The sequence below is a fragment of the Pinus tabuliformis genome, chromosome 9 (genome assembly GCF_031772625.1).
Source record: "Pinus tabuliformis cultivar Carrire ecotype Pingquan chromosome 9, CPIR1, whole genome shotgun sequence".
Classification (NCBI taxonomy): Eukaryota; Viridiplantae; Streptophyta; class Pinopsida; order Pinales; family Pinaceae; genus Pinus; species Pinus tabuliformis.
In genome coordinates this window covers 498,009,068-498,020,803 of record NC_142307.1, presented here as the reverse complement: position 1 = coordinate 498,020,803, position 11,736 = coordinate 498,009,068, and the positions used below count along the sequence as shown (strand labels likewise).

The window sequence follows — 11,736 nt, the reverse complement described above, 5'->3', positions numbered from 1 at the left end:
GGGCAGCCTGCACTGAGACACGAGAGTTGCGTTTACAAGGGTTTCCGGGTCATAAAAAGCTCAAAAATTCACTGTTTTTGCTGAAATAAAAAGCTATAGGTCAAGTAAAAGCTAAGGGATGATCAAGAGGATGAAAAGCTATCACAAAGAGCACAAGAGTCCTTGTGGATCAGCTCTTCAAATCATAAACTTGCTCATAAACTGAGCCAGAGCAGCTGCCCTCTACTTTGCAATTGAAGGACTCAATTGCAGTTCGATTTGGTGCTCTCCTTGTTTATGAGATGAATAGCAAGAAACACAATAAACCAACAAGATACTAGTTCCCCAGCGGAGTCGCCAGTTTGTTGTGGGGAAAAGTATCCGACTCGGAATGACCTTATCCCTACTCTAAGGGTGATAGTTCCTTAGCAACAACTGAAAGTAAAGCTTTGATATTTTTCCTTTATGAAAGTACAGAGAAGGAAGAAAAGATTGACCAACCAATGTCTTTCGCTTTTGTCGATCCTGTCTTCTCTCTTTGCCTCTTGTTCCCAGCTCCTTGCTCCCTTTGCCGGCCCAGCTACACAAAGATCCTGCAAAAACAAGAGGGGGAAACTACAAGAAACATGTACTCATAACCGATGCATGGATTAGAATGGATCAAATATACAGATAAAAACAATACATCATTGCAATACAAGTATATAGGATAACATCAAAAGCTTTATTGATAGAAGAAAAAGGTTCTGAAAAGGTTACAACCATAAATGGCTCCAATCCAGCAGCACCTCCCCAGCAGCAAGAAATCTCCTCTTCTCCTCTATAAAAGCAATCACCCAATAGCTCTAACTGTAAACCAACAACACTTCCTTGCTTTGCACAAAATTCCCACCTCCCTAGACCTCATAGAAGAGCTCTATATATAGGAGATTTGGAGAAAGGATGAGTCAGCTTGAGACTGACCTAAAGCTGCCTTGTGTCCTCTCCCTCTTCAGTTAAACTTCAGTTCTTGAGTCCACTTGGAGATCCTTGCTTCCACATGGAGATCAAGTACCTCTTACTCATCATAGGGCGAATTCCTTGAACCAAGTGTCAGTTTGGAAGCTTCCTGGGCAGTTGACACCTTGCAGAATGACTGTGCCACTTGGCCAATCTCGCCCAGCGCAGGTAGCCTTCATTGGTTTTGACTTTCAGCGCAGGTACAAGGAGGAGCAGTTGACATTCAGCGCAGATGCTCAGTGGAGCAGCTGACATGATCCAAAAATAGCCTGTTTTTGAGTGTTTTCAGGTGGAGAACTGATAGGAAGTGCTGTGATTTGCTAACCTTGTTCCTCTAGGGGTAAGAACAACATGTTTAGGGACTGAGGATCCCTGTAATTATTGACATTTCATGCTCCATGCTGCGAGGCACAAAAATGTCTATAACAAGCACTATCTCTAATTGCCAGTGTTCTCTTTATGCCTCTAAAAAAAATTTCTTTTTTAAAATACAGGCTTCACGAATACTTTTGTCTTGGTGAGCATTAGGTAAACTACAAACTATATTCAGTTTCCTCAAGGATAAGGTTTGGTAGCGAAGATATCCAAACCTTCTTGATGATTTAGTACATTATTGATTTAATGTCTCAACTTGCTAACACTATAAAGATGTACTCAAATATTTACTTATCTCCGAAAGGTTTAATCGAATTTTGTAACAGTGATACCATATGTATCGAAGATTCATCTCAGCAATTGCTTATTTTCAACTTCATTGAATATGCTGCAATTTATTGAATTACGCGTTCTTTCATTTTTTTCAGAGAGAAAAAGCAATATAGATTATATTAAGAGCATATAATGATCAAGTATACATGGAGAGAAAAAGTCCTCAGCCAATAGAGCAAAAAACATATTGAGCAAATCATTTGTGTATGGGAAAAAAAGATCCCCAAAAGATCTGTAGATGTTGTTCAGAATGTAGCATAAAAGTTCTATAAAGTAGCATATAGACACATGCGCTGAATGACTCTAAATGGCTAGAACATATGCAGAATAAAAAAGAGACTAATAAGAAAAAACATGAGGGGACCTGCTTAGACCAGAGTGGGAATGGACCCCGAAATTGTGGACAAAATGGAGTCAAGTGGCAAACGGCAGCCCTGGAAAATACGACCATTTCTCCACTTCCAGATATTCCAGCAAGTTAGAATGAAGAGAGCATGCCAGTTGGGGCATTGGGTACCCCACCATGAGAAAGCTTCCTGTACAGAAGAAAACAACCGGTGAGGAAAACCATAAATCGAGGAGAGCTCGTACCAGATAGCAGAGGAGGCGGTACATTGAAAGAACATATGAGTGTTCGTTTCCGCCTCAGCTAGGCAAAGATGACATCTGCCTGGACCATGCCATCCTTTCTTTTGAAGAACTTCCCAGGAGAGGTTCTTGTTGGAGAAAAGAAGCCATGAAAAAAGGATAGATTTGAGAGAGCAGGGGGCTTTCCAGAGTTTGACGGGAAAGATAGAGGGGGAAGGAGGAAAATCAGATGATAGGACTGAGTAGAGGTTCCGGACAGAGATGGGGTGGATAGAATTATCAGGGGACCAGATCAATTCATCCTTTGTGCCCAATTGGAGGATCCCTCGGTGAGAGAATCTGTTAGTAAATGAGAGCCATAGAGGGCGGAGAGGGGGAGGGATGGCTAATTGAAGGTCATTTTTCCAGACAGGTTCTAAAGAGGACCAAGAATCTATAAGTTTGTTCCAGGTAAAAAGGCCCCTAGAGTGGAAAAAGGAGAGTAAAGTCGGAGGGACCATGGATTCTAAGTTGTATAGGGTGGGATCTATACCAATAAAGACACATGAACCAGAGAAAATTGTCCATTTTAAATTCTTCAAGAAAAAAGATTGGATCTTTTTGAAACTGAGCCATATGGGGGAGCCATTTCTGATGCCGAGAGAAGACCTTCTGAGCCAGTATGCCATATTTCTGCCTTTAAGATACTTTTGATTGATGAGAGTGCTCCACGGACTGTTCCCATATATGCCCCTGTGAAGAGATTTGCAGATAAGCGCTTTTCCAAAAAAATGCATGTTTAGAAGGCCCCATCCACCTTTCTTTTTCGGTCTTGTGATTAGATCCATCTTCGCAAGGTGAAATTTAGTCTGATACGATCGACCACCCCACATGAAATTTGCTGCAATGGACTTCATTTTCTTCATGACTGTAGCCGGAAGAAGGAAAAGGTGGCCCCAATACACCGCAAGTTGGGAGAGCACCGCCTGTACCAAAATGAATCTGCCAGCGAGGGACAGAAAACGCATTTCCCATCTTGAGATCTTATTGTAGAAACGGTCTATCAACCAAAGCCAGTCCTGGCAGCGATATCCCTTCGCTTTTAGGCGGAACCCCAAATATGTGAAACCGTCCTTTATCAGAGCAAGATTAATCCCAAAGCGATCTGCAATCCACTGTGCTATTACAGGGTTTGTATCATTATGATATAGCACTGATTTCCCGTTATTAATCTTGAGGCCTGTGGCGGATTGAAACTTCTGAAAGAGCACAAAAAGACACACCCAAGAGGATTTGCACAACATTGCAAAGATTAAAATATCATTGACGAAAAGATTGTGGGAAAGAGAGATGTCTTTGCAAATCTTGACTGGTTTGCATCTACCTTCAGCAACAGCATGATTGATTTGAGAACTAAGACAATTCATCACCAAAATAAAAAGGAGGGGGGAGAGAGGGCATCCCTGGCGGAGCCCTCTCTCGGCTTGAAAGAATGTAGATGGGATTCCATTAATGATAACAGAGAAGTGAACACTTTCGACGCACGCCATGATCCAGCTTATTGCCTGAGGCCTTAACCCAATTTTTGCAAGGAGGATTCTGAGGAAGCTCCAATCCATGCAGTCAAAAGCCTTTTTTAGATCTATCTTAAGAGCTGCAGCATCAATATTCTTGGTGCAGATAGAGAAAAGGCATTCCTGAGCCATGGCGACAGCATCCACGATGAGCCTATCCTTTAGGAATGTGTGCTGATCCTTTGTTATGAATGAGCTAAGGGCTTTCTTCATTCTTTCTGCAATAATTTTGGAGATGATCTTGTAAAGCGAATTGCACAAAGCGATCGGCCTGTAGTCCCCAAAAGATGTAGATTTGTCTTTTTTGGGAATTAATGCAATGAAGGTGGCCGATAGAGCACTATTTATGCTTCCAGAGAGGCGAGAGGCATCCACCATGCCCAGCAAATCATTTTTGAAGAGATCATAAAAATGAATGAAAAATTCCACCGGCCAACCATCTGGCCCTGGGCTTTTATCTTTTTTTAAACTCTTGATAGTCTCGGAAAGCTCCTCCTCCGTGATAGGCCTGTAGAAATCATCATTAGCAGCTTCATCGAACATGACCGGTAAAAGGTCCACTGCCCATAGCATATCATTTAGATCACTGTGTTGCCTTTTGTATTGCTCCTTGAAGAAACTTGTGGCTTCTGCAGATATTTCCTGTTGGGAGAAAAGGAGATCTCCATTACCATTCTCAATTTTCCAGATAGTGTTCTTTGTTCTGCGAGCATTAGCATAGTTGTGAAAAAATCTAGTTTCTATCCCCCTCCTTGAGCCATAATGCTCGACTTTTTAACCTCCAAGTTGCTTCCTCTTTTTTAAGCAGATCTTGTTTCTTTCTTTCCAGGGAGCTGATATGAGTTTTCTTGTCGAACGACAGGCCACTGAGATGAATTGTAGAAGCGAGCCGACTTATTTCTTGGTTGATGTCATGAAGATCATGTGAATCTTTTCGCTTCTTTTTTATCTGCCATGTCTTTGCTTTCTCCCTCAGCAATTGGATTTTATCACGAAAAGTATGTAGGAATGCGTCCTCGGCTTGGTTGATGTCTCTCCAGCAGGACTTGATATGCTCTTTGAATGATTCATCCTGTAGATGGATAGTGTTGAACTTGAAAGAGTATCCCATCCTACGCTCGGTGTGCTCCCAGTCCCCACCAGTTTTTGCAATCGGCATTCCCCATTTTTCGATAATGCTGGAGTTTAAAAGAAAGCGATCAATTCTTTTTGCTATGTAGGCAGAGCCCAGCCTACCATTATCCCATGTAGGAGTCATTGTTTCTGGAATGATATCGACGAGATCCCTTTTTAAAAGCTCCCTTCTCATTCTGTCAGCCAACCTATCGACAATTCTGCATTGACCCCAGCATTCTTCCGAGCTCAGAGTCAGATTTAGATCACCTGCAATTAGCAAAGAATTAATGTCTAGAATTTCCGAGTTGAACAGAGAATCCCAAAAAGGGAGTCTGTTCCTGTAGGGCGCATAAATGTTCAACATGTTAAGAATTTGTGGTCTTCCTCTAATGGAGGCCAAAATAAGAATTCCAGCGCTGCACTTGAAGGCCCTTGCTTTGACCATGAGCAGGTCCCACATAGCCACCAATCCACCAGACAGGCCTTCTGCATTTGTAGCAGCCATGTGCCATGTTGGAAACATTTTTCTGTGAAAGGAGCCTCGCGGACGCCAAAAATTCTTACCGAAGACCTGGAGATCCTCCATTAGAAGAAGTTATTGAAATGTTACACAGAAATGATGCTATAACAACTGACGATGGTACCACGAATGAACAATCCCATGAGAAAGATGAATTTTAAATAGGTAATTTACTTTTACAATTTCTTATTTCTAATGAAATGGATTTATGTGTGTATATTTCCACAGCTGTAATCATGCTTAATGTCAATTTCTGGAATTTTGTTGTGTGCAGGTTTATAGTTGTCCAACATTTCCAGTGGACTCACCACCCATCATTAGGGACTCAAGAAGAGCATAGTGGATTGGAAAAGAGTGCTGGAATGGATACTATTTCTTCCTTTATAACCATTCCAGCACTCTTTTCTGATCCACCATGCTCTCCTTGAGTCGCTGATAATGGGTGGTCATTGGTGAGTCCACTCAAAACGTTGAACAATGCTAAACTTGCACACACAGGAGATTTAGTTCAAACAAAATGGATTTAGTTCTTTTTCAATTTGAACTGTGTATGCTTGTTTGTCTTTGAGAGTGGCTCATTTGCAGTGAGAGATTTTCGAGGATTTCTTATGTTTGTTTGAATCTCTAGATACTTACACTCACACGTATTTTTCAGGAACAATGGTGTCTTTCAAATTAATTGGCGTTGCTGCCACCACTTTGGCTCTGGTTTCAATGTTATCTTGAGGCCTGCATGTTCCATTAATGGACGTGGTTTCCTTAGCATTTTAGAGCTATTAATAAAGTTATTTATGTTAATAATTATTTCTATATCAAGCACTGACATTGTGAATTGTCATGACTATTACATGTCTCAAATGCAATCTCAGTGGGAATAATAACCCTTCTTTCAGGTTCTGAAGGTTGTCAAGGGTAAAGATGGCAATTTGAGTCATCTTGTGTCGATGAATGTAATGATCCTTCGAGTTTTCAAGTTTATTATTCACAATAAGCCTCTCATTAAGGTCATCCATGATAAAATCATTGTACTAATATTAGCTTGTGCAAAATTAATATGAAATAGTCAGTATGGAAAATGAACGATAAGTTGGGTGATTGTGTAGATAAGGGTTTTGTCAGTGCCATATAACTAAATAACTATGTTTGAATTTCTTTCATTAAACATTGAGGTTGGTCTCAACTTAGTTGATGAAAAAAAAAATCAAATGCAGTAAATCATCAAATAATTTAATTTCAAATTATTTATTGAAAACATCAATAATCTGCGTCTCTTTTCTTAAATCATCTATTTTGGTTGTAGCTTGTATTCTGGTGCATCTGTTCTTTGTACTTCATATCTTCCATAATGAACTTTTTGCGCTGTAATTTGGATAGCATTAATGTGCAATTTCAGTTTATATGATATAGCTAGTTGCCTCATAAAGAAGAGCATACGCGAACAGCTCTTATCAGTTAATGGTGGAATACCATTTCTTATTACGAGCTTGTATAGTGGCATTTCCTGTCAGCAACTTGTACCATGTCTTCATATTGGTCATTTGAATGGCACATCTTCATATCAGTCACCCAGACAAACATTTTATTTTGATCCATTGTACAATGCATTTATATAAAACTTATTACATTGTTCACTTTGATATTTTCATAGTTTTTATGATTTCTAGTCAATTGCAATTAACAATCATCAATTCTAAGACCAAAAGTTAAAACTAAGGAACATGATGATGCATTAAAAGCAATGGTTAATATGTGTACCTTTGAGATCGTAAAATGTAGCTAACGATTAAATTGAACTTTTTATAGCTCGTTGAGTTAGGCTGCTGAACAATGGACGTTTCACACTGAATTCGGCTGCTGAACAATGGACGTTCCACACTGAAAGGTGTTTTTCGTAACCAATATAGGGGTCTTGATTTAAACTCGGTTACTTGTTTAGCGTGCTTGTGGGTGGGTTGTTTTAGGTTCAGGAGTTTAGTGGCAGTATCATCCATGTGATCTTAGTTTTTTACAGTTATGGGCGACAAGTCTACCAATTCTCCTAATTAAAAAAACAAAAAATAAACTTTCTGTGAATCACCAATGTTCAATTCTTTAGAAAAAAGTATGCGACAAGTCTACCATCTCCTAATTAATAAAACAAAAAATGAACTTAATGTATCAAATTTTATTATCTAGATATTGAAGGGTTCTCTATCTATTTAGGGTTCTCTATCTATTTAGGGTTCTCTATCTATTTTATGTATTATTGTAAAGATATCAGTTGGTCAAGGCCATAGGTTCCTGATCGAAACTACAGCAATGGGTAGGAGTCCGAAGAAGACAAAATAGAAGAAAAGTGATTGATCCCGACAACATTTTATTCATACATTCAGTATAGAGGGTGAAAGAAAACCAAATGGATCTAAAAGTTATTGGGCAGCTCACTGTTCTGACTCTAATGGTTGTATCGGGCCCTTTAGATATTGTTTTATCACCAATCTTCATCTCTTTAAGAAAAAAGTATGCGACAAGTCTACCATCTCCTAATTAAGAAAACAAAAACTGAACTTAATGTAAATCACCAATGTTCATTTCTTTACCAATTCTCCTAATTAAGAAAACAAAAAATGAACTTAATGTAAATCACCAATGTTCATTTCTTTACCAATTCTCCTAATTAAGAAAACAAAAAATGAACTTAATGTAAATCACCAATGTTCATTTCTTTAGAAAGAGGTATGGTATCAAAGAAAGTCCATTGTATTAATGCTGAATTATTTCCACGAGCATAGTATACGTATATACCAAATGACCCCATTTTATCTTAATAACTATAACAACATACAACGCTGAATTATTTTCACGATCATAGTATACGTATATACCAAATGACCCCATTTTATCTTAATAACTATAAATGTTGCATTTATGAATGAAATTTCGCAGTTGTAGAATAGAAATGCATATTCAAAGGAAGAGAAAAGGTGATAATCATCCCATAAAAAAACAAATACAAATTGAATTTTCTGTAAATCACGAGTCTTGATTTTTTTGGAAGAGGTATGATATCAAAGAGAGTTCATTAAAGATATATCCCAAATTATCCCATTTTATCTTAATAACAACAAATCTTGTATTTGTGTTTGAAATTTTCAGTTGTAAAGCAGAAATGCGTGTTTAAATGAAGAGAAAAGGTGAGTACAAGTATCGTAATGTTTTATCTTAATAACAACCAATCTTGCATTTTTACAGTTGTAAAGTAGAAATGTGTATTTAAATGAAGAGAAAGGGTAATTAAAAGGATCATAATATAAGTATATACCAAATGGCCTCATTTTATTTTAATAATAACAAATCTTGTATTTGAGAATGAAATTTTCGCAGTTGTGAAGTAGAAATGCTTATTTGAATGAAGATAAAAGGTGTTTAATATCTTATTTAGAGCGGATAATAAAATGTGATAATTTGTTAATTGAAATCATGATTATTTATCTATTTTAAAATTTACTGTTGTTTTCTTTGGGTTCATATTCATTAAATGCTACAAAGTTCCTAGTTAGTAATATTCATTAAATGCTATTGACTTCCTAGTTAGTAAATGTTGTATGGTAATTTTTAATAAATGTTTTTGGGTTTATCATTAATACTTGCATAGGGGACTTGGCATTTATAAATAAGTTCGCTGGCTATGTTTCTTTTTTAATTTATTATTATTATTATTTAATGTAATTCATGGTGTTGAGAAACCGAGTGTAGTGAAGTCTAACTCCTAATTTCTCTACTTGATAATTACTTGTGAATGTTAGATGTCTTGTTATTACTTCTTATGTCTTTTTAATCAAGAAATTATACAAATGATCATTTTTTTAGGTAAATATAGAGACTATAAAGAAAAAAAAAACATACATTAGAGGAAATTTCATCCTAAAAGTGGCCTCTTAAGAAAAAATAATAAAATAAGAGTTATGAATTTTGGAGGAAATATATATATATATTGTATTTTTGACATATCTCTTTATAGGTTTACTCAAATGTAAAGTGAAGGCAATTCCGCATCCAAGAAATATCCATTATGTATACTTTTGAGAAGACCCACATTGATAAAAATTGATAATATATTAAAAAAACGTGTTCAACATGTTTTTTTAATGTATGTTCAATTTTTATCAATGTGGTCTTCTCAAAAGTATGCATAATGGGTACTAGTTGAATGCGGAATTAAATTCTGTATCCAACTAGTGCCTACACTTGAAATTTGAGTAAACCTATAAGGAGATAAACAAAAAATACAATTAAAAAATATAATTTTTCTTATTTTTTCTCCAAAATATTTACATGTACCTCTTTTTAAAAAGGATTTTGATTGGGTTACATATAATGACATGGAAATTACATGAAATTTTCATGGGCACTTTTAGGCTAAAATTTCTTCTAATGCAAATTAGGAGGCTAGCTAGGCAAAAACTCACAAGGGGGAAACCCAACAATCATTCTCTTATAGAATTAGATCAAAATGAAATATCCAAGACCAAGACAAAACTACCACCAAAATGTCAAGTCCAACCTTCTTGCAAGTCACATCCAAAGTCAAAGTCAACGTTGGTTAAATTGCTCCAAATACGATCAAAGTTTAAAATTTTCGGACTTGCAACTAGGGCCAAATTTTGGCCTGTGGTTACCTCAGAAATTTCGGCCTCCTTTCATAGAGTTTTGTTGTTGACATGTGCGAGCTCTAAGAAGTCAAAGATTTGGTCAATGATGCAAGATTCTCCTTGTTTTGACTTGTCTCTCTCTCTCCTATGATTCAACCTCTTACTCTTTCATTAGGTGCAGAATATACTTGTTGTGATGATGAATGAATATGTTCCAAAGGGGTCAAACTTGTCTCTTATATATAGCTTTCTGGGAGGGTCGTATAGGTGCCACTTGGAGGGCTAGGCCAACTTGGTCAACTTGTGGACTAATGACTCAATATAAAATTCAAATTTCTTTTTCTTACAAATGTCTAAATGGAATATGACTCAAATACATTTTTTTTCTCATAATAAATTCTTTTTGACTCTAAGCATGAAGAACATGCTTTGAACAATGTAAATTATCAAAGGAGAACTATAAACTCAAAACGAGATATCTAGCCAAAAAATCCCAAAAAAATAAAAGAAAAAAAAAGCCGGAAAAAGAAGTGTTGATGCTGCATAAACAATTTTTATTTATTTTTTGGGGTAAATTTCAACATTTTTTAAAAATGACAATGAAATTCAGTAAAAAGAATTTTTTTGTGTAAAAGACACCGTGAAAATGAAAAGTGTTGATGTTGGAATAACTTTATTATTATTATTATTATTATTTATTTCATGGTAAATTTTCAACACTTTTTAGCAATGACGTTAAAGGTAAAATATCATTGCTCCGAAAAATCTTAAAATTCCAACAATTTCAGACATGGTATTAAAAATAAAATATCATGTATTTGAAAAACTTTAAAATTCCAACAATTTTCAGTTGTGGTGTTAAAGATAAAATATCATGATTTAGAAAAATCTTAAAATTTTGACAAATTTTCAACCACGAAATTAAAACCAAAGATCATGACTATCGAAAACTTGAAGTTTTTAATATATTTCAACCATGACATTATGAAAAAATTACATGACTAAAAAAACTTGAAAAATGAACACATGAATGAAATAGTCATTATATTAAGAGTAATTTTTTTTAAAATGCTAAAATTGTAGCTATTTTAAAATTTTAGTTTAAGACAACTTGACACATTGCAACAAAATAATATAAATCAACCATCAAATTTACATTCAGTGTAGGCGAATTCGACTCATTGTAATGAAAAGTTAAAAGCCAACCATGAAATTGACACATTGTGGGGGCCGACTCAATTCATTATAATGAAAACTTTAAAATCAACTATAAAATTGACACATAATGAGATCGGGTTGCTAGTTGAGAATCGACACAAAATTTGAAAAAAAAAAAGAAAAAAACCAAAATAATAAATAAATAAAAATGAAAAATACAAAACTAAACAAAAATTAAAACAATGAAAAAAATTAAAACAAAACCAAAAAACTTAAGGAAAAAAACAAGTAAATAAAAATATATATTAAAACATTAAAAAAAATATTCAATAAAAAAAATCATATATAAAAATATATATTAGAGAAAAAAAATGTAAAAAAAATAAAAAATTAACTTATAAGGAAAGATAAAAAATTATAGAATTAAAAATAAAAATTAAAAAAATAAACAAATAAATGAAAAACTAAGAAAATATTTCAAAAA

General features: G+C 35.4%; 2 long non-coding RNA genes across 2 annotated transcripts in view; both read left to right on the top strand.

Annotated features, from left to right (window-relative positions):
- Window positions 1–5,502: 5,502 nt before the first annotated feature.
- Window positions 5,503–6,539, top strand: LOC149149396 (uncharacterized). The gene is made up of 2 exons (XR_016263294.1): window positions 5,503–5,628; window positions 6,119–6,539. It is a non-coding gene; the product is annotated as an uncharacterized LOC149149396 (long non-coding RNA).
- Window positions 6,540–6,812: 273 nt separating this feature from the next.
- LOC149149391 (uncharacterized) overlaps window positions 6,813–11,736 on the top strand; it is a 210,659-nt gene continuing 205,735 nt past the window's right edge. Inside the window, exon 1 of the long non-coding RNA XR_016263406.1 lies at window positions 6,813–7,313. This is a non-coding gene — a long non-coding RNA (uncharacterized LOC149149391). The remainder of the gene's footprint in view (window positions 7,314–11,736) is intronic.